This window comes from Cynocephalus volans, chromosome 3, assembly GCF_027409185.1.
Source record: "Cynocephalus volans isolate mCynVol1 chromosome 3, mCynVol1.pri, whole genome shotgun sequence".
NCBI lineage: Eukaryota > Metazoa > Chordata > Mammalia > Dermoptera > Cynocephalidae > Cynocephalus > Cynocephalus volans.
In genome coordinates, this window is record NC_084462.1 from 154,909,168 (window position 1) to 154,929,545 (window position 20,378).

Below are 20,378 nucleotides of genomic sequence, written 5' to 3' on the forward strand. Positions count from 1 at the left end.
GGTTCTCTAAAGTGTGTGTACACACACACACACACACACACACACACACACACACACACACACACACACACACACACACACACACACACACACACACACACACACACACACACACACACACACACACACACACACACACACACACACGGGGATTAATTATGCAACTTCCCATAATGCACTAAATTGGTCTTCTTGAAGGCAGTTAAATCAGTTCAGCTTGAAAACATGGGCTGGCCCAAGCTTTCTTTACTGGAGTGGCTCAGAACAAAAACGTTAGAATCTGCTAGCCCTGTGTCCACATAATGCCTCCACTACCTGTGAGTTCTGTGAGTGTAGGTGAGTAACACACATCAATTTCTTTTCCTGTAAAGTGGGCACAGTAGCAATAATATTAAACTCAAGGAGCTCTTACGACAGTATGTGAAGAGTATAGTGCAGCGCCTAGGAGAAGCAATCTTTAATGTTATTATTAAAGGTTAAGGTTCCATGAAAGATCATCATCCTCAACATCTATTGAGGTTTAATGGAAGGAAGAGCTAAGTATCAGGACTGCAATTCTAGGTTATTTGATAAAATTAAACCATGATCTCAAATGGCTCAAATTTTCCCATCATCTTGGATTCCTGTAGACTGTCTAGTGCTGAACCTTTTAAATTTGGTGTAAGGAAAGCATCCACAAAAACTTTTCCCATGTGAAAAAAATTTTATCTTGGCACCCACCTGAGTGGACAGGGTGGGGTTGTCCCTTGTGAGGGTGCTAGGGTGTTTAGGGGGAGGATGGCGGCCCCGCCCAGAGGGGACAGAGGGAAGGATGAGAACAAAGGGGTATGTGACACTGACAAGGTCACAAAGGGCAGCAGAGTATAAATAGGGCTGCGCAGGGTTGTAGGCTCAGAGTGTGTTCACTTCTCTGGCTAGGAGGAAAGTTTGGACACTGTCACACAGATAAAAAATTAGAGGTTCAGGGCAGGGGGTTAGACCCAGATGAAGCTTTCTCTGGAGCTCACTCTGCCTCTGCACATCTTTGAAGAGATTCAGTCTGCGATCCAGGCAGCGTACAGAATCCCTACAGCCACCATCTCCAACCAGGTGTCTGGAAGGGAGCCTCAAGGCAAGACCTGCTGTACAGCCACCTGGTTTACGACATATAGCCAACCACCTGGTATAGGACGTGTAACCTGCCACAGGTGGCTGGCTGTACGTCCTATACCAGGTGGTTGGCTATATGTCGTATACCAGGTGGCTGTACAGCAGATCTTGCCTACACAATGTGTATACAATGCTGCTCCTCATCTGCCACCAAGGCCGAGGTAGACCCAGGGACCCTCCTCGCCAGTGCTGCAGCTGTGATCAAAGACAGCCATGAACGGTGATTTGCTGTTGCTGTATTACACAGCCCAGAATAGCTCCAGAATGGGTATGTTCACTACCAGAATGGGCAAACTGCAGTGACAGCTGCTCAAGGGAGATTAGGCTATGTTCAAGTATGCGCCCATGCCTGAGAGTGACTTTATCCAGATCACCAAAAGTGGGCAAGTGATGGATGTGCACGAACGTGTCCAAATCGTGAACATGGGCATTGTGCGCCTCAGGCCCATCCTCCCGCTTCCTGACGTCATGCTGATGGCCTGTCCAGTCGACTGTGCGCATGCTGAGCTCATGGAGAAACCTCGAGGTGGCGACAACCCTAGAGCTCACCAGACTCATTCCTTTGACGTGTGTAAGGAGCTCTGTTCATCACCGTGAGAAGCAACAGCTGCGTCTGAAGTTTGCCACTGGCTATTCTTGCTACCTGCAGCTGTGTCCTCTTCAAGCCCAGAAAGACTTGTTCCTCTATTGGGGACAGGTAATTTCCCTCCTGCGACCACCCGTGGACAGTAACAGCGGTACTAATGCCGTTCCGGCTGAGGACAGGATACTCATGCCTGCCTTTGAAGACAGGACAAGCCTGGACATGGCAGATTCCCAAAACCAGGTCAGCCACGGGGTCTCTGAGGTAACTGGGGCCACCTCAGCTGCTTATGCTGGAGGGGAGGGAATCCCACATGACTCCCACAAGCTCACTACTGTGCCTGATATATCCACCCCCATAGAGTCTGCAATAGGGGAGACGGCAGAGGCAGCCGTGGCAGGGGCTTTTAGCTGCACCACACGGCAAAGATATGGACATCGTGGCCAAGACAGTAGGGGATCACCATGGAGGCCGTTGTGAAGGCAACAAGAGAGCGGCCCAGGGATGCTTGGTCCTGCAACATCTGAAAGCATAGACTAACCTTTAATGCCCATTAAATAGGCTCAGGGAGCCTATTTTGTCTTTATTTCAGTTTAAATAAAGAACTATTAAATCTGAGAATGGCTTGCTATGTTCTGTCTGAATTTCCATGGCCCACAGCCCGGTAGTGACCTCACAGTGGATTCTGTGATGGTTGTGCTGCAGCCTGAGGCCCCGGCATCCAGACCAGGGGGTTGCTCAGCAGAGCCAATATGAGTGCTCCAATCTCACCTCAACCCCCTGCCTAGCTTTGGCTCCCCAGGGCTATGGCTGAAAGTCCCAGACTGGGCTGGGAAGCTCTACCTCTACCATCTCCCTATCCTTTTTATAACCTTTTCTTCCCCCTGCAGGTCCGTAGACAAGTGGACTTTCATCCCCCAGACTAGGGGAGGGGAAAGGGGAGCAGCAGCTTTCGCTGCCAATCAGAACAGGGAGGGCCATTGTCTAGACTTAGCAATTCCACCTAGGTTTGTACCCCGGAGAAGCACACACACGTGTCCAAGGACACAGCTATGAGGATGTTTATAGCAAAATAATTTAATAGCAGAACACTGGAAACAGCCCAAATTTCCATCAACAGATGAACTGATAATACAGTGGAATATGAATGGAGGGGATATCAGTAGTGAAAAATGAACGGCAGCTTCATTAGCATAAATTTTGCTCATAATAGTTTTTTTAAAACAGCAAGTCACAGAATAGGATATAATTCCACTTATAGAACAGTTCTAAACAAGATCAAATAATACATTGCATAGGTGCTTAGTAAAATTGAAGATAAAAACAAGGGAGCAGTGAACCCAAAATTCAGGGCAGTGGCTTTCTCCAGGGTGGGAAGATGAGACGGGGTCAAGGAGGCAGACACCACCTTCCAGTGGTGCTGGGAATTTAGTTCTGGAGCAAGGAGGCAGGTACAAGGGTGTTTACTATTGTTGTTTCCACATTAACATCTCTGTTGTCAGGATGGTCCTGCAATCGCCATTGTGATGAAGTGATTGTCCAGACATACTTAAACCTTTCCTTCCCCTCATGCTTTCACTTTTATGTATATGCAAAAGTGATATAAGTCTGAAAGGCCTGTTAAGATTCAAGTTGTAAATGACATTATTACAAGAAGTCTTGTTTATTCAAAAAGGAGGAGTATCCCTATTTTACAGATGAAGACACAGACTCAAGAAGGTAACTTACCCCAGTCACCCAGTGGGACCTTTGCAGAACAGTGATTCACCAGCCCACTTCTTTATGCAAAGTCCTGTCTGAGGCATGGGAAGCCGGCAAAGCAAGCAAGTCCAAGGAGACTGGGGCACCACAAGAACCTGAGACTTGCCGGCTTCTTACCACCAAGTTCCAAAACGCTACGGAGATGGGCACCAAATTTACGGGATTGGGAAGGCGGGGGCTGGGGGAACCCCTGGTAGTGGGCAACTGTGAGCTGGTTTTCCAGCTTCTGTGCACTCTCAGCCCTTAGCTGGCCTTCTCTAAAGACCTGTGTCTGGCTCCTAGGCTTCTATCCCCAGCCTCTGCCATGGCTCTACAACTATAAACAGATCTCCCGCCTGGAATTCCAAGCCTTGCTCCCCACCAGGGACCATTCCTGACGACGCTGCATCTCTCTGCAGCCCAGGCCTCCCCCAGCTGCTAATTAATCTCTTCAAAGCCAGGTCCAGAATAATTTCTCCATACCACATCTTCAGGAACTTTCTTTTTCTGGACTTCCAAAAACAAATCCTTAAACCTCATGTGAAGGAGGTTATGAGTTAGGGCCCAGCATCCTTGTTGCTTGGGACCACAGTTAATTCCTAGAGCTACTTCTGAAGAAAGTCCTGAGGGTAGGGAGCACTCTCTTCTGTTGGTAGAGGAAATTGTGGGCATCAGGAGGGGCACTGTTGAGAAAGGAAGAGGGCCCAAGACATACAACATCCACCATTTCTTCCTGCAAAACAAAGTTCCTGACCCCAGGATGAGTAATTATGGGAGTCAAGTTATTCTTAAGAAAGGCAGGAACATGCCAAAGATTAGATACAAATTGGCCCTGTGAGGAAACAACCTCAGAATCATTAACCCAGAGCTCCTGAGAAGATTGGGGGGCCTACAGGGAGATGAATTAATGGTTGACTCTTGACCAGCTTTTCCCTTGATGCAAGATAGGGAAATTACAAAAAGATCATATCACATTCCTTTAATCTAATGGTTTCCTCACAGGCAAGTAAGACTAGGTAAACTCTAGTCTGGAAGAAGAACGCGCAGTAAAGACGTTTGCATAGCACTTAGCCATCCACAGAGTTCTCTAGTGTACCTGCTGTCTTCTGAGTCTCACACCTCTTCATTTTGCAGATCAGCAAGCCAGAGCTCAGAGCATTTAAAGGACTTTCTCAAATTGGGAGGTGACAGGCAGACAGGGAGCAACTCCAGTGCATCACCCTGTGAGCTGCCCCCACTGTGGGCCGGCCCCAGGTCCCACAGGGAGGCACAGAGCCAGTGGAAGAGACAGGGCAGGTGCGAATAGTTATTACAGCTCCGAGGGACAGATACGATGAGAGCCGCGTGTTTGGAACAGGATCTGTTCAGAAGAGGGATTCTGGGGCGTGGGAGGGAGCTGTGGGTCAGGCTTCACCAGGGAATTGGAAATTTTGAGGGACAAACAGGTCTCTGCGGTGAAGAAGGAACAAGGAGCAAGAGTAAGGGTGGAGGAGGTGTGGGGAAGGGGGGGAAAGAGGACCAGGCCGTGGAAAAGAATGTGGGCAAAGTTCAAAGGCTGGCAACAGCACGGAGTGTCAGGCAATTATAAGTATTTCAGTCTCACTCGTTGCAGGGCAAAGGGAGGGGAGGGACACTAGGCTGGGGACCTGGGCAGCTGGATCTTGGCAGGCCCAGGGTGCTGTGTGAATGTGCAGGCCTTTGAGAGCCACTGAGGGCCAGTGACTGATGGTTCCAGGGTGGGAGTTGATAGGCAGGGGCTGTCTGGAGGGAGGGGGTTCCTCCTGGCCAGAGATGAGGACAGTTGTCCTTCCCATGTCCCAAGAGACAGGGAGCTCATGATTTAGGCCTGGCACTCGTCTAAAGAAGGTGGAACTAACAAAAGAACTAACCTTTCCCCTGTGGTGACAGCTGGTCTGTAAAGAGGACTCGAAGGAGAGAGGCCCTCCAGAAAGCAAGGAGGAATGTAAGGTATAAAACAGCTTGTAGACAGCTAAGGGTCAAACACAGCATAAGGCAGCCAAGGGGGGCTGTGGGGCTTCAGCGTGGGAGATCACTGGGAGGAGAGACCCCTGAGTGTTTCCTTGTTCTTTTTGGGGAGCTAGCCTGGCGCTCTCCCCCTCCACCCCTCCTCTGGCCTGAGTCGCCCAGTAGAGCCCCTTGTGGCCACGTGCTGTCACGGCAGGTTGACTCTGGCATGAGAGGAGCTGGGCCTGAGGCTGAGTCACAGTCACCTGTTCCCTTTGTCACACCAAAATTAGCCTGATGCTGACTCACTGGTTATCAGCCCAGTCCCTTGGGGGCAGCCAGCCCTGTGGCAGGTAATAGCCAGAGGTGCCACCTGGTGAAAAGGATGAGTCTCATCCAGGCTGCGTGGCTCTAGTCCCCCAGGGGTGGGGAGGCGGAGTGGAATGGCCGCAGGCAGGTCCCCTGAGAGGCTTGGGATTCAGACCCAAGGGGACAATAAGTGACCACCAAGAATAGGGGTGGAAGTGGAGTTAGTGCCAGCCTGGGAGTCAATTGAGAAACAATTGTGGAGCATCTATTACGGACACGGACACGCGCGTGTGCACACGCACACACAGATGCACACATGCACACACACACATACACACCACTCTGCAATCTCAGTGTGGCTGGATGCAGTGGGTTTTTGACAGGCCGATTCCTCAGAAACTTTAATGAGCTAATTCAGACCTAAGCAGCTGATTAACTCCCAGGCTCACCTGAGCCCAGTAAAGTGAGGCAGGGAAGTCAAGGAGTGAGGTGCGGAGGGCCCAGAGTGGCCCTAACAAGTGAGCATGGACAGTGTGGCACCTTAATGAGGCCAACTCAACAGTCACTCAGAAGGCTAAGGGGAGGCAAGGAGGTGGGCAGGTTTAGATGTCCCTGAGGACCAAGTGTTGGGAAAATATAGGAAAAATGGTCAGGGCCCCTCAGATGTTCAGAATCTTGTTGAGCATTTGATGTAAACAGGCATGCGCTCATGTGTTCCTTGGTTATCGTCTAGTGTAATTGTGCATGTGCAACCAGGTGTCCTGGGTTATGGACTTAAGTATAAGGATGAGTGGCTCTGATCCATGGCGCCTCCCATCCCTGGGATGCCCCTACTGCTGCTGGAGGCTGCTGCTGCTAGTGCCCCTGAGACCCTCTGTAAGGTCACTGTCATTGCCGGACCTGTAAGCTGCTGCAGCTGAGGAAGCTGAGGACTGAACTCATGTCATCTGCCAACAACTCCTGGAATCTTTCCCAATTACCTAGCATGGACCTGCGTGTGAGGGGTCTAGGGACCCAGTCTGGCATGTGAGGGGTCTGGCGACCCAGTCTGTACAATGGGTTTGGAGGGTCTGAGCCCTAGCTCTGACGATATAAATGGAAACTTATTATAACTAAAATAATAACTAAAATAATGAAACACTTTGGCTTTAGTTATGATTTGCCTTACTTTACAACCAAGCCTCCTAAGAGCCCCAGCTCCAGAATCCAGGCCGCTCAGAGTCAGGAATCCATAGTTGTGCCCAAAGAGCATCTTTCCTTTGGGCCTCCAGCTCCTCTTGCAGAACCCGGAGACTAAAGACAGAAACAAAAGAAGCAGGATGGTGTGCATTTTGATTGGAGAAATTCCAGTGTAGATGGTATTCAAGAGATGGGGGTGGGGCTGATCTTTATGCTCCCCTGAGTCCTGAGATACCATTCCATTTGTCTCAAAACACCCCTATGACCCTAAGTGTAATTTAGGTAGCCCAGTTTTCCAGCTTTAGGTAGCCCAATTTTCCAGAATGAGGAAAGAAACCCTGATGTAGCACACTTAGTCTCCTTTGCACACCTTTTCTTTCCTGCTTTGCCTGATTTCAGCTTCATCTCTCTCTCTCATCATAGCTTCCTATGTCCTAGGCCAGTAAGAAAGGCAGCTAAGAAATAAGTCCACACTAAGGGATTATTGGCTTTTGGTGCAACCTCAACTAGGAGTATTTGCATTTTAAAGGAAGTTTCCAGAAAGAGGTCAATGCTTAGCTTGAAGAAATAACTCCCTATTGATATCATTCCAAGCACACATAGGGGGTGTTCTGAGACTGGCATAGTCTTTCTACACTTTTCAAATCACAGTTCATGGGCATCTGCCTTTTCCACCATAGCTGTGTCCCCCATGGCTACTGAGCAAACACACTCTCATTCCTTTGACCTGAAAGAAGAACTAGATTCGTATCCTTGCCCCTGTGCCCACAGTGTTTCCGGTGGGGAGCTCTTTGACCGGATCCTGAGCAGGGTATCTACACAGAAGGATGCCAGTCTGGTGATCCAGCAGGTCCTGTCAGCAGTGAAATAGCTCCATGAGAACAGCATCATCCACAGAGACTTAAAGGTGCCAAGGCGGGCGTCCGCGGTGGGAAACAGATAATGACCCTTTAGGAAGCTGCATGGCCAAGGGGAGCCCAAGTTCTGTAAAGTAAGAGGGTTGGACTAGTTGACTCCCAAGCCACTTTTGCCCTTATATTTGTTAAATAAGCCATGGATGGCTGAACAGTCATTGCAAATTTGCACCTCACTCTTTTCCTAAACTTTTCACTATGCCTCACCCTAGTAGAATACCAAAATATTCCAATTTCTTGAACCCAGCCACAATCAAAATCAAATGCAATAGATACTTATTGAGAGTCTCCATTGCACAGCATTGCACCAGGCTTTGAAGAGATCAGAGGTGACAAATTAAGGGTTGGTTCCCTAAAAACAAAAACAGTCCTGGGGTAGTTGGGGGTGAGGGTAGGGAGGTTGGTACATTAATTGCTGTAAGGCTGAGAAAAGTCAGGGCCATAAGCAAGATACAGAGTGGGATGTAGGGTTGAGGGTGCAGGTAGGAGGAAGGAGGGAAAACAGCGGAAGATGAGCTGTGCCTTAAACTCAGGAGCCCAGGGCTCAGCTTTCTAAGAAATTGTATATCAAGGGGAAGGAAAGGAATATGCATTTCAGGTGATTTTATCCTATACTGCATGATATTTCTCTTCTCCTTCAGTCTGAAAACTTGCTGTACCTCAACCCTGAAGAGAATTCAAAGATCATGATCACAGAATTTGGTTTGTCCAAGATGGAACAGAGTGGCATCATGTCCACTGCCTGTGGGACCCCAGGCTATGTGGGGTGAGTCTGGGAGCAGAAGGCAGGTTGACCAGCTGACTACATTCAACCACATGGATATTATTCACAGAGGAGGTGATTGTGAAGAGATGGGGTTCAACTTGGTGGACTATCCGTGTAGAGCATTCACTGATGAGGTTTAGGGCCAGCCAATCCATCTATCTGTGGAAATACCCCCTACAGCTCCCAAATTCTTCATCTTTAAAGACAGCCTTCCTCCGAGTTCTGCCCATAGCCTTCCTGTATGTTGGCTCTCAGTCCTGCAGACAGACCTCCAGGTTTTATCTTTTTAGGTAGACCAGAGGCAGTAAGATCTGTGATCAGTAGAGAGCTGAGGGGTTGAAAACTAGCCCCCTCCGCTTTCTCCCACACTGGAGGAGACCTCAGCTCCCCCTCCCCCAATTGCTGGGAGCCCAGAAGCACAGGATGTTGAGTTTGGGCCTGAGGAACCCAAATATAGGCCCCTCAATGTACACCCAAGGAAGCACTCTGGGATGCTGGCAGAGGTGGGGCCTCCTGCCTGAACAGCCCTGTAGGGCCCCCAAAAAGGTGAGAGCAGGTAGGGTACCTGGTGAGAATACTCCTGGGACCCATGAGGGAGAAAGTGGGAACTCAAACACCCACTCCGTCCCTTTCCTCCTGGCCAGTCATCAGCTGTGTGGGGTTGGGGAGTGGGAAGCAGAGCCCGACTCAGGAAGGGCGGTCACTCACCAGCAGGTGTTGAGTCCCACTAGGTACAAAGCCCTGGTATCTGTGATAAATATGGAGGGCAGTTCCCTAGCGCCCCAGGGCTCCTAATCAGAGAAAGACGTGGCTCATGCCCTCATGGAACTTCAGTATGAAGCTGCCCAGAGTCTGATGGGCGAGTTACTGCCTGTCCTCTGGGAGCTCCTAACCTAACGGGGGAGGCTCAGCCTCTGCCCTCTGGGAGCTCTCATGCTAGTGGGAAGGAGACAGCTTCTACTCTGAAGATCTCCCCGTCTGAAGGGAGAGACACAGCCCTTGCCCTAGGGATCCTGTATCTGAGAAAGAGACCCAGGCCCTGCCTTCAGAGAGAACTCCGTCAAGTGGGGAGATGTGGCCCTGGAGATCCCTAGTATGATGGGGGAGTCATAGACTCTGTCATGGGGAACTCCTAGCCTGAAAGAGAAGTCACAGTCTCACTTTGCAGGATGGTTTCGTCTTCCCAGGGGAGACACACCCCCTGCCCTTGGGGAGTTTTCAGTCTCATAGAAAACACCACCATCCCATGATCTTGCCCAGTCCTCTTCTCTAAGCCTTTTCCTGACCTTCAGCCCCCACCCCATAGCCCTCTCCTCTTGCCCCCAGCCCTAACTCTGTATTTGGTTTGCTGCAGCTCCAGAAGTTCTGGCCCAGAAACCCTACAGCAAGGCTGTGGACTGCTGGTCCATTGGCATCATCACCAATATATTGTGAGTAGAGGCTGGCATTGGCTTGGTTCCTGAGAAATCTCAGAGCCTGGTTATCCTTTCTTCTCCTCTGTCCATTTCAGCTCCTCCTCCAAAGCACGTGCATATGTACGTGTGCACATATACACACACACACATGCACACACACTTATGCACATAGCTCCAAAGGTTCCCCTGTCCTGACCTCCACCAAGTTATAAAAACAGAGCTCAGCCACCTGGCGCTCCTGCTCCTGCACTCCCCCCCTGTTTACTGCTTGTGAGTGTGGTGGGTCCCTCTCTGTGGAGCAAGCAGAGAAAAAGAGAGAGGCAGAGCTGGGCTGGGAAGCCAGATGAACCCAATGTTCCTGCATCCCAGTTTTCTCTCCTGGTGACTCAGCCCAAGGCAAAACAATGGCCTGGGTGAGTCTGGTTGGGCAGTTCCTTTTCGCTCCTCGGCCCACATCCTCAGCCTCTCCCTTTCCTAACCCACTCGTTGCCTCTTCCTCAGCATTCCTCCTCCCCTGCAGCAAACACTGCTCTCAGATGCTTACCCTAACTTAGTGTGAGTTATGTTCTCTACTTCTTCCACTTATATTAAATAATTACTCTCATTGATTTGTTTACGCAACAAATATTCACTCACTGTCTACTCTGCATCAATCCCTGGGCTAGGTGCTGAAGAACAGAGTAGTGCACAAAACAACCTAAATAAATCTCTCATAGGACTTACACCTAAGTGGACATTCTACCATCCTTTTCAAAGATACTTTGTGCAGCATCCAAGACCCAGGGGAAGTGCAGGGAGAGGTGGTCAAGGTTTAGGAGAAAAAAATATACTAAGGGGCCTTCTAGGGCTGCCTGTTCCAAGTCTTGGCTCCTGTATAAACACTTTGTGGGATCTGTACCATTCCTGAATCAAAGGCAGACCCATATCTTGGTCATACCACTGGTCTGGGACCCTTGTTGCCTACCTATGAGTACAGTAGGAGGCTGGGGAAGGAGAGAGGTGGGCCCAGGGAGGACAGGGTTGTTGAGAAGCATTCCTCCTTCCTGTCCCACTGCAGGCTGTGTGGGTATCCCCCTTTCTACAAAAAAAAAGTCTAAACTTTTCAAGATGATCAAGGGGGGCTACTATGAGTTTGAGTCTCCATTCTGGGATGACATTTCTGAGACAGGTAAGGCCAGTGGGTGAGAAGTACAAGACAGCAGGCTCCAGGAAGAGACTGCCAAGGAAACACTGCTGAACAAAGGATGACAGCCCTGGCTCTTCAGGATCCCCAAGGATCTTACAGAACGGGCTGCCAAGGGAAGTAAAGAAATCTTCATCTGGTTGAAAGGCCAGATAAATTATTTGTGTCTAAGGGTCGTGCTTTTGTTTTCTGGAGGCAGAATCACAGTATGCCTCGTCGTGGGTGGCTGGGTCAGTTTAGATGAGAGGCCCAGGAGGGCAGAACCAACTGGGGAGAGCGGGATAGCGCTCCAGGCAGGAGTGGCAAAGCCAAGGAGTTAGATACTAAAAACAGAGCGTGCAGTTTCTGTGTGTGTGTGAGAAGACTCGTCACATGCTTGTTGGCCCATTCAGTGGAAATCGGAGCTGGAGCAAACCAGCTCTCACATGTGTGCCTGTGTGCCAGTGCTGGCCCACGTTTTGGTGCAAATGCATGCACATGTGATGTTCATGTACATGCATGCCTCGTGACTAGTGATGCTTCTGCAGTGCCTGTGTGGGTGATGCTGCTCAGAGCCTCTCTTTGGTGGTTTGTGGTGGGTTAAATGTTTTGAATTTTTTTTTCTTTTAAGACTCTTAAAATTGCCTCTTTGCGAGATTAGCTAAAGATGCATTCACTGCCACCCACCAGCCTGGAAGTGAATTTCCATCAGTCACGAAATCTGGTCCTTAGTTGTGTCTTTGCTCCCCTTAGCCAAGGACTTAATTTGCCACTTGCTGGAGAAGGACCCGAATGAGCAGTACACCTGCAAGAAGGCCTTGAATCACCTCTGGTGAGTGAGAAGTGGCGTGGGCTCTAGCCCTAATGTTGTGGGTCCCAAAACCATGCGTTCCCAGGAATCTGCTTGTCCTGAGCCCTTTGCTATTGCAACATGCAAGGAGCCTGCAACTGTGCCTCAGGTCCAGGAAGAGATGCTAACAGCTTTTCACTGAGCAGGTTCTGACCTAAGGGTGGAAGCTGAGTTATCCAGTCAAGTGTAGGAGGCAGATGCAGGTGGGCACTGTCACTCAACACCAGGACAGGGGGCAATACTCAGAAGCAGTCACTTTGAGAGGCACCAGGAATTGGCAACTCTGTCCTACCCCTAAGAGCTTCATTTTACTCTGGGACCCAAACCTCTTCCATGTGAAGTGATTCAAGAACAATCACAAAGCAACCAACTGGTAAAATAGGAAAAGAAAGTCTTGAAACATTTTTTTCCATGTCGTTCCCCTGCTCAAGAATTCACAATAGCTCCGCAGTTCCTACCACAGCAAGCCTACATTTCCTTTGTCTGTCCAGGTTTTCCCTAATCTGGCCTGACTGCTGGAATCCCCAGCTTCCTCTCCCAGGATTCCCAACATACCTTCTCTGTTGCATATAGGCCTAAGAGCTATACTTCTCTCCCTGCCCTCTCCCTCACCCCTGCCATATACCAAGCTTTCCTATCTATACTTTGGGTCATACCATTTTCAACACCTAGAAAGGAAGTTCTGCCTCTTGTCCTACACATAACATCCTTCAAGATCCAGATCAGTCTCTGCACTGTCCTGAAGCCCCTGACTACTGCAGACCATGCGACCTCCTTACTGCTCTTTCTTGTTTACACAGCTTACCATGAATTACTCTAGTCCATAGTGTGAAACAATGCCCCACACTTGCACTGTAAGCTGTAAGCTCCTAGGGATCAGGACCCATGTCTCCTACTTCTCTGGGTCCCTAAGCAGCTGTCACAGTACTCTGCAAACATCAAGTGTCTGAGGAACACCTAGTGACCAGTGACGAAGAGGTGAAGGGGACAGGAATGGGGCACTCTACATCAGATGGCCTTGTTGAGGAGGGCTTACAGAAGGAGGTGGGATCTAAGCAAGATTTTAATCTAAAGGATGGTGATGACCTAAGTGCCCAGTGACACAAGGGTCAATTAACTTTTTCTGTAAAGGGACAGATAATAAATATTTTAGGCTTTGCCGTAGCCATAGTCATAGCCATACCCTCTATGTCGCAACTACTCAGCTCTGCTGGTGTAATGCAAAAGCAGCCTCAGTCAATGCCCGAATGAATGGGTACAGCTGTGTTCCACTAAAACCTTATTTACAGACACAGGAGATTGGGACCACAGGCCATAGTCTGCCAATACTGCTCTGCAGCAAGGTTTGGTTTTGCCAAAGTGTAAGCCCACTATGACCTGCGCAGGGAGACAGAAGAGCCCTGGTTGTAGCCTTTCCTACTATGGGCCACCCTTCTCCTGGGGCATTCTACTCAGCTCTAAACCAGACCTGCATGCACAGCCCCACCACCTGGCTGAGTGTCTTTAGTCATCCAGTAGCCAGGTGTCCCCTCCTATATCCACAGGATTGACGGAAACACAGCCCTGCACTGGGACATCTACCCGTCAGTCAGCCTCCAGATCCAGAAGAACTTCGCTAAGAGCAAGTGGAGGGTAAGCAGTCCTCTCCAGGGGGCAGGAGGCTGTTCTGGGCCCCTGGAGCCTGGGTTGGGTCAGAGGCTGGCATAAGGGCTTTCCCTGGGGGATCTCAGCTCCCTGGAGCTCCCAGTACCCTCTCTGAAATGAGAAGTGGTTTTAGGAGGCCACCGGGCAAAGGCAAAGCTTGAGCCTGAGGTGCTCTGAGGCTGCAGAAGGCCAGCGGCTGCTGCCATGTCTCCTCAGCAAGCCTTCAACGTGGCAGCCATGGTGCACCACATGAGGAAGCTGCACATGAACCTGCACAGTCTGGCCATGCATGCAGAGGTGGAGAACAGGCTGCCCGTTACTCAAGCCTCAGAAGCCTCCAGACCCCACTCCCCCAAGATCGCCATCACCGAGGCACCTGCCCTGGACCAGACAGTGGCACTCCCTGCACTGCCCCGGCTGCCCTGCCTGCACAGCATCCGGTCCGCTGCCGCCATTGGCAGGTCCCTCAACTGCCTGGTCAATGGCTCCCTCCATACCAGCAGCAGCCTGGTGTCCATGTACAAGGGGCCCCTGGCCACCGGGCCCTGTGGCTGCTGCTCCAGCTGCCTGAGCATTGGGAACAAAGGGAAGTCCTCCATAACATTCTGAGCCCACACTCCTCAAGAAGGCCTACAACAACCAGTACATACTTTCAGCCAAAGATGAAGCCCTGGCACTGCTCAGCCTGGTCTGAAAGAACTCGGGCAACGGGACTGAAATAAATTGACAGAAAGGCTCTCTCACTTGCAGACAGCCTTCTAGGTTGGGAAGAGCTCCAGATCAGGGGTCAGGGGAAACACTTGCAGCCCTATCCCTACCACTCACTAGCTGCGAGGCCATTGACAAGGCAGTGAATGTCTCTGTTCCTAGTCTGCTCCTCTGTAAAATGGCTTGATTTGTATTTACCTGCTCAGCCTGCCTCACAGAGGTACTGTAAAAGTTTAGTGAAGCAACAGAGATTATAAAAGGCCACAGAAAACTGGGTATATGTGAGTGGTGAGCGTTGGATTCTCTGAGTCCCCAGTGTTGGGGGGGTAGGGAGTGAGGGGCCTGGTTGTCTTGTTCACCTTTTCTGCAGGGGTTTATACTTTCTGAAGCCCATGAAGGGAGAGCTGAGCAGCTGCCACAGACACAGAGGACTTGCCCGCCCCCTCGCCCTCACCGGCTTTTCTTCCTTCCTCAAATACTTCAAAGCCTGCTGCTCCAGTTCCTTTCTAGGAATTTCAAATCAGAGGTCATGGTGCCAGTTAAAGCTGGCGGCAGCTCCCACTGCTGGGCAGGGCAAACTGGAGTCTGTCTCATTATGTGATCCCTGGAGCCTGAGCTGCATCACTGCACTTTTCAGGTGAGGGGACCACAGGCAGGAGGGCCAGGGCTTGGGGCGAGCTTCTGTCCCAAGGCAAGTGTCATCCCAGAGTCTAAATGTTGGGGTCTGAGGGGGCCAGAGGTGGCAGCCCTGCCCTCACCTCCAACCCCTTTTCTTTGCAGGAGAGATGTTCAACTCTTCTCTGCCCTGCCAAACCTGGTGTCTGCGTGGCAGGAGGAGGAAGGGGAGCAAGTGGAGCAGGGCCTGGCAGGAGAGGTTTCTGGCCAGAGGCACCAGCCTGCGCCACCAGGGCAGAGCCTCACAGGATGACCACGGGGACCCCCAGGGCGTGGAGGAGGCTTTGTGGAAGCTGTGGGCAGGAGGAGCAGCATTTGCTGGCTTCCAGGTCTCCCTGACCTGCCTGCTCTACGTCCCACACCCTGCGTGCCATGGCTCTGTGCAGTGTACGTAGATAGCTCTTGCCTGGGTCTGTGTCGTTCGTTGTGAAAAGCTTAATGGGCTAGCCAGGCTGTGCCACCTTCTCCAAGCAAAGCCATATGGAGCATCTGCCCAGACTCCTGCTCTGCACATCCTCACTGCTGCTCTCAGGCCTCCGTCCTCACGGCCAGAATGGGCTCATTCATGGAGTTGCCTGCCCATCTGCATGAGTGACCGGCAGCTCCCGGGGTCTGCCGGGGTGCCCTCAGAGTCCCGATCCTGACCTCCAGAATTAGCCCCAGCTACGCTGAGACCCAGCCAGCCTACCCGAACACATGTCTGACCCTCCCTCCCTGTCCCAAGCTAAAGCAGTGCCACATCCTCCAAGGTGGAATAGAAAGAAATCCATGACAAGTAAGGAATTCTCATCCCAGCCATGAGCCCTCCATACACACGCCCAATTCAGTAAACACTGGAAGTCGGCTGTTTTAATTTCAGCCGGGAATTTGAATCCTGCATCTGTTCCCATTTCTCTCCGTGAAAGTCACGCACATCATCCTCCCCGGGTTTTCTTCCCCACCCCCCATCCCCTCCAGCTTCATGCTCGGTGTTGTGCTCAATAAAATGGACATATTTTTCTCTAGGAGCCTTCATTTGGTTCTTTCAAAGGTGGAAGCACCTCAGGGACTTCTGAGCCTGTGCGGAGTGACTAGGAGAACGCTGGCACCTAAGGACCCAGGGTACACAATTCACACCAGCCTTGTGACAGGTTCTGTTGGAGCCCAGGCAGCCTGGCCCCAGCATCCCCTCTCTTAATGGCTGTACTAGATGACCGTGAGTTTGCAGCCCAGCTGTGTCCTAACCTGCCACATCTGTGATGCTGGGTGAGTTACTTAGCCTTCTGTGCCTCGGTTTCCTCACTCGCCCAATGGGAATAACAGCACCTCCCACATCATAATATAATGCAGATGGTACTCCCAGCACAGTGCTCAGTTGATAATTAAAGTGGTTAATAATGACCAAGAACTTAATGTAGAAGAATGCCAGCAGAGGTCCCGGGCCGTGGTCAGCACACAAATGCTCATGCCATTTTATATTTCACACGTGCACACGCACGCACACTCACACATCCATTTACAACTTCTCCCTGCGATCCCAAAAGACATAGATTCTAGTCCTAGTCCTGCTTCTGGGAACTGTGAGTTTAGACACATTACTTTCCTTCTCTGGATTTCTGTTTCCTCATCTGTAAACAAGAAGCTGGATCTCTATTCAATGGTGAAAACTTCTCTGGTCTCTCAAGGATGGAACCCAGCAGGTCGTGGGGCTGAGGGGCCCTGTCTCCCTAAGTGTGGTTGCCGGGCCGGCCTGTGGCTCACTCCGGAGAGTGCGGTGCTGATAACACCAAGGCCATGGGCTCGGATCCTATGTAGGGATGGCCGGCTCGCTCACTGGGTGAGCGTGGTGCTGACAACACCAAGCCAAGGGTTAAGATCCCCTTACCAGTCATCTTTAAAAAAAAAAAAAAAGCGTGGTTGCTGAGCAAGCTGGACTGAGCAGAGTAGGACAACCTATGGGCTTGAGGAGCACACAGGAACTCCAAATGGGAGGCAGAAACAAGTGACAAAGGCTGACAATGGGGAGACAGACCATTATGTCTCTTGGTGTTTGGGTTTGGCCATTTCAGGAGTCCCAAGGGGGTCTTTCTCCTTAAAATCTTGTTAAGTCCTTTCATATCACAAAAAGCTTAAACTGAAAAAAATTCCTATGAGAAGGAAAACTAACAAGTTCACAAAAACCATAAACGCCTCATAATCTCTCCTGAGAGCTGAATTTGCCAGAGCTGTGGTTCTCCATCTCTTTTTAGTTTTTCAAATTTTAAAGTTTAATAGCGTTTATTAGATACGTTCTCCTCCTAATATGTAAAACATTAAAACATAGCAGGTGTAGTAGATATTGGGTTTTTAGTAAATTTCAATCTTCATCAGCCTTAATCTTTGATTGTTTTTTTAAATTTCCCAAGATATCTTTCAGATAATCTTCATCTTTTAAAAAATATGCATATAATTCTCTTTCCATTTGATGCAATTTCTTAGTTGCCAGAATTTTTCTTTTTGTTTTCATATCAGCAAGAATATCAGAAAGGAGATGATTTAGCTTATTCAGTTGAGACTCAACATGATGAAACTGCTCTGTTAACACCTGATCGAGGAGCAATGCTGATTTCCTCCTTGGTGCAAGGTATCACAGAGCATGTCCACATCATTATTCAGTTTGGACAGAAAGAATGTTCTTGAGCAGATAATTGCCAACTGATCTTGTACTAAAGAAACATCCTGTTTCAATTTCTCAGACCCTTCCTCCAGGTTTCCATGGGTTATAAACAATTCTTTTTTGTTATGCTCTCCTTCTAAAAGTTGATAAAGCCTATGAGTAAAATATCCCTGGTATCAATGGTATTCCTTGTATTTATCTGCTGAGAGACTGATGGATCTGCTGACATTTCCAATCTCTAGCAGAGCATCTTGGTACTCTCACTGAATTCTTGAACCAAATTTCAAGCTGACACTATATCTCCTAATGCTTTCTCAGTTCAATTTCATATGATAACTGCACAAGTTCAAATGATGCCTTTTGCTTTACCAACTGATTTAAAACTAACTCTTGTCTTGCTGTATAATCTTGTTTAGCAACCTGCAGATCAAAATCTCCCTTTACAGCTGGCATGTTCAATAACTGGGCATTCTCTCTTAGTGCAGCCGGCAAACTTTTGTCTTTTATATGAGTGATTTGTTTTTCAAGTTTCAGAATCTCACTGTTCAGGCTAGAAATTTTAGCATCTAAATTTTCTTTGCCAACAGCCTCACTGGTTAGGCTGTGAAGATTCTCCTCTGCCCATTTTGTACTTGATTTCATGCTCAAATTACTTGCTTTCATGTGAATTAACCGACGTTGAGCACAAATATATGCTAGCTGCAGCCTAGCCATTTCTGGTTGTCTCTCCTCAAAGATTTATTGATTATCACACATAGATGGTGTCCATATATCTAAAAGCTGAAAATTTTCTTCATTTGAACTTTCAACTACTTCATGTATACCCTGAAAGAACTGTTGTTTGGGATATAAGGTTAATGCTGCTGTGCTTTGCTCTTCCTGGCTTAGATATTTTTCTAAGGAAAAATGAGATAAAAATACCAGTGAATTTGTTCCTTGACCTAAATTAGAATGTTTGAAGAACGTCATCAATTTTGAACTCTATCAGCGAGAGCCTGAAGTTCATTATTGATCTTAGTATTCAGAGTATTTAGAATTCCTTGACTCTGCTTCAACTTTTTAGTGGCTGCTGCTGCTTTAGCATTTAACCTCTGAGTCTGCAGCCATACTACCCTCAATGTCCCCGATCTCGTCTGATCTTGGAAGCTAACCAGTGTCGGGCCTGGTTAGTGCTTGGATGGGAGCATTTAATCTCTGAGATTTGTGCTAGTTCCCGAAGCCTTCAACTGGCATTTATTATGTCACTGAATTTTTAGGTTCTTTGATTTCTGCAGAGTTTGAACTTCATCCTCTAATTTCTCTAGTTCTTTGTCATCTGGTCTAGGTGTAGTTAAATCAGAAGTTTTACAGGTTTTGAAAGCTTTGTCCAATGCTGCCTCTTCTAGGATGAGTTTGCCTGATTTTTGAAGAATGATAAAAGCCTCCAATTCTTTTTCAGACAATACATTCTGTTTATTCACATTCCCACAAAACCACTTCAAAAATGATTCATCTTCAACGGTCTCAAACAACCAGTCAAAATCTTCTCCATTAAGAATATCAGCTTTGGGCCAGGCACAGAAAGAGAAATACCACATGTTCTCACTTATTTGTGGGAGCTAATAAAAATAAATAAGTAAGTGCCGCCCATGGCTCACTTGGGAGAGTGTGGTGCTGACTTCACCAAGGCCACAGTTTCGGATCCCTATATAGGGATGGCCGGTTAGCTCTTTTGGGAGAGCGTGGGGCTGACAACACCAAGTCAAGGGTTAAGATCCCCTTACCAGTCATCTTTAAAAAATAAATAAATAAATAAACAAACATACAAACAAATGGGGGGAGCGGAGAAGAAGACACAACAATCACAGTTCCTTGAACTTGTTAAGACAAGTGAACAGATATGTTGGGGGAAGGGAAGGGGAGAGGGAGGGAGGAAAAGGAGGAATTGGTAAAGGGACACGAAAATCATCTATATTGTATATTGATAAATTAAAATTTAAAAAATTAAGAAATTTAAAAAAATAAAAGGAATATCAGCTTTGAGACAACCAATTTTTAAAAAATGTCTCCACAAACTCATTTCTTCAAACTCATTTAACTACCTCAATTTTTTGTATCTGACCAATATGGGTTTATGGTGTTGGTTTTCATAAAATAAATCCAAATAGAAACAAAACTATTTTTACGTTTAGTCCATAGAGAAGAGAAAAAAATATTTTTAGAGTCTATAATGATTCCTCCTCACTGACTCAATTGGCAAGCACCAAGCGGGCAAGCATCAATCTCCAGATAAGATCGACCTAGTGCAGAGAAAAGCAGGCTTCCAGTCATCAAGTAAAAATATTTCGTCATTTTCATTTATTTTCAACAAATGCACCATCCATGACGCATTAGCCAAGACAACAACAGTGACGATGACAAGTCCTACGGATTAATGACCATGAAGTCAGGACACACTTCACACACTAACGGCAAAATCCCTGGGTTGGGTGACCCAGCTATGACACGTCCATACGTTAATAAAACACATTCACAAAAGCCACTGAATCCTGGTTAAAACTAGCTGCACAAACCCCAGATGGGTGACTGGCCCTGTGGAGCTCCGGCCGCCCCCCACCACCCAGCTCCTGCCACAGGCTGCCCCTCAATGCCCAGGTGGCCCCGCGCTGGCTACTCGACCTGAGGACCAGGACCGCCACCTGATA

The 20,378-nt window shown here is 48.7% G+C and overlaps 2 pseudogenes; one reads left to right on the plus strand and one right to left on the minus strand.

The window, feature by feature from the left end:
* Positions 1-1,494: 1,494 nt before the first annotated feature.
* Positions 1,495-14,985, plus strand: LOC134372776 (calcium/calmodulin-dependent protein kinase type 1G-like; annotated as a pseudogene).
* Positions 14,986-17,394: 2,409 nt separating this feature from the next.
* On the minus strand, positions 17,395-19,241 carry LOC134372777 (HAUS augmin-like complex subunit 3; annotated as a pseudogene).
* Between the last annotated feature and the right edge of the window lie 1,137 nt (positions 19,242-20,378).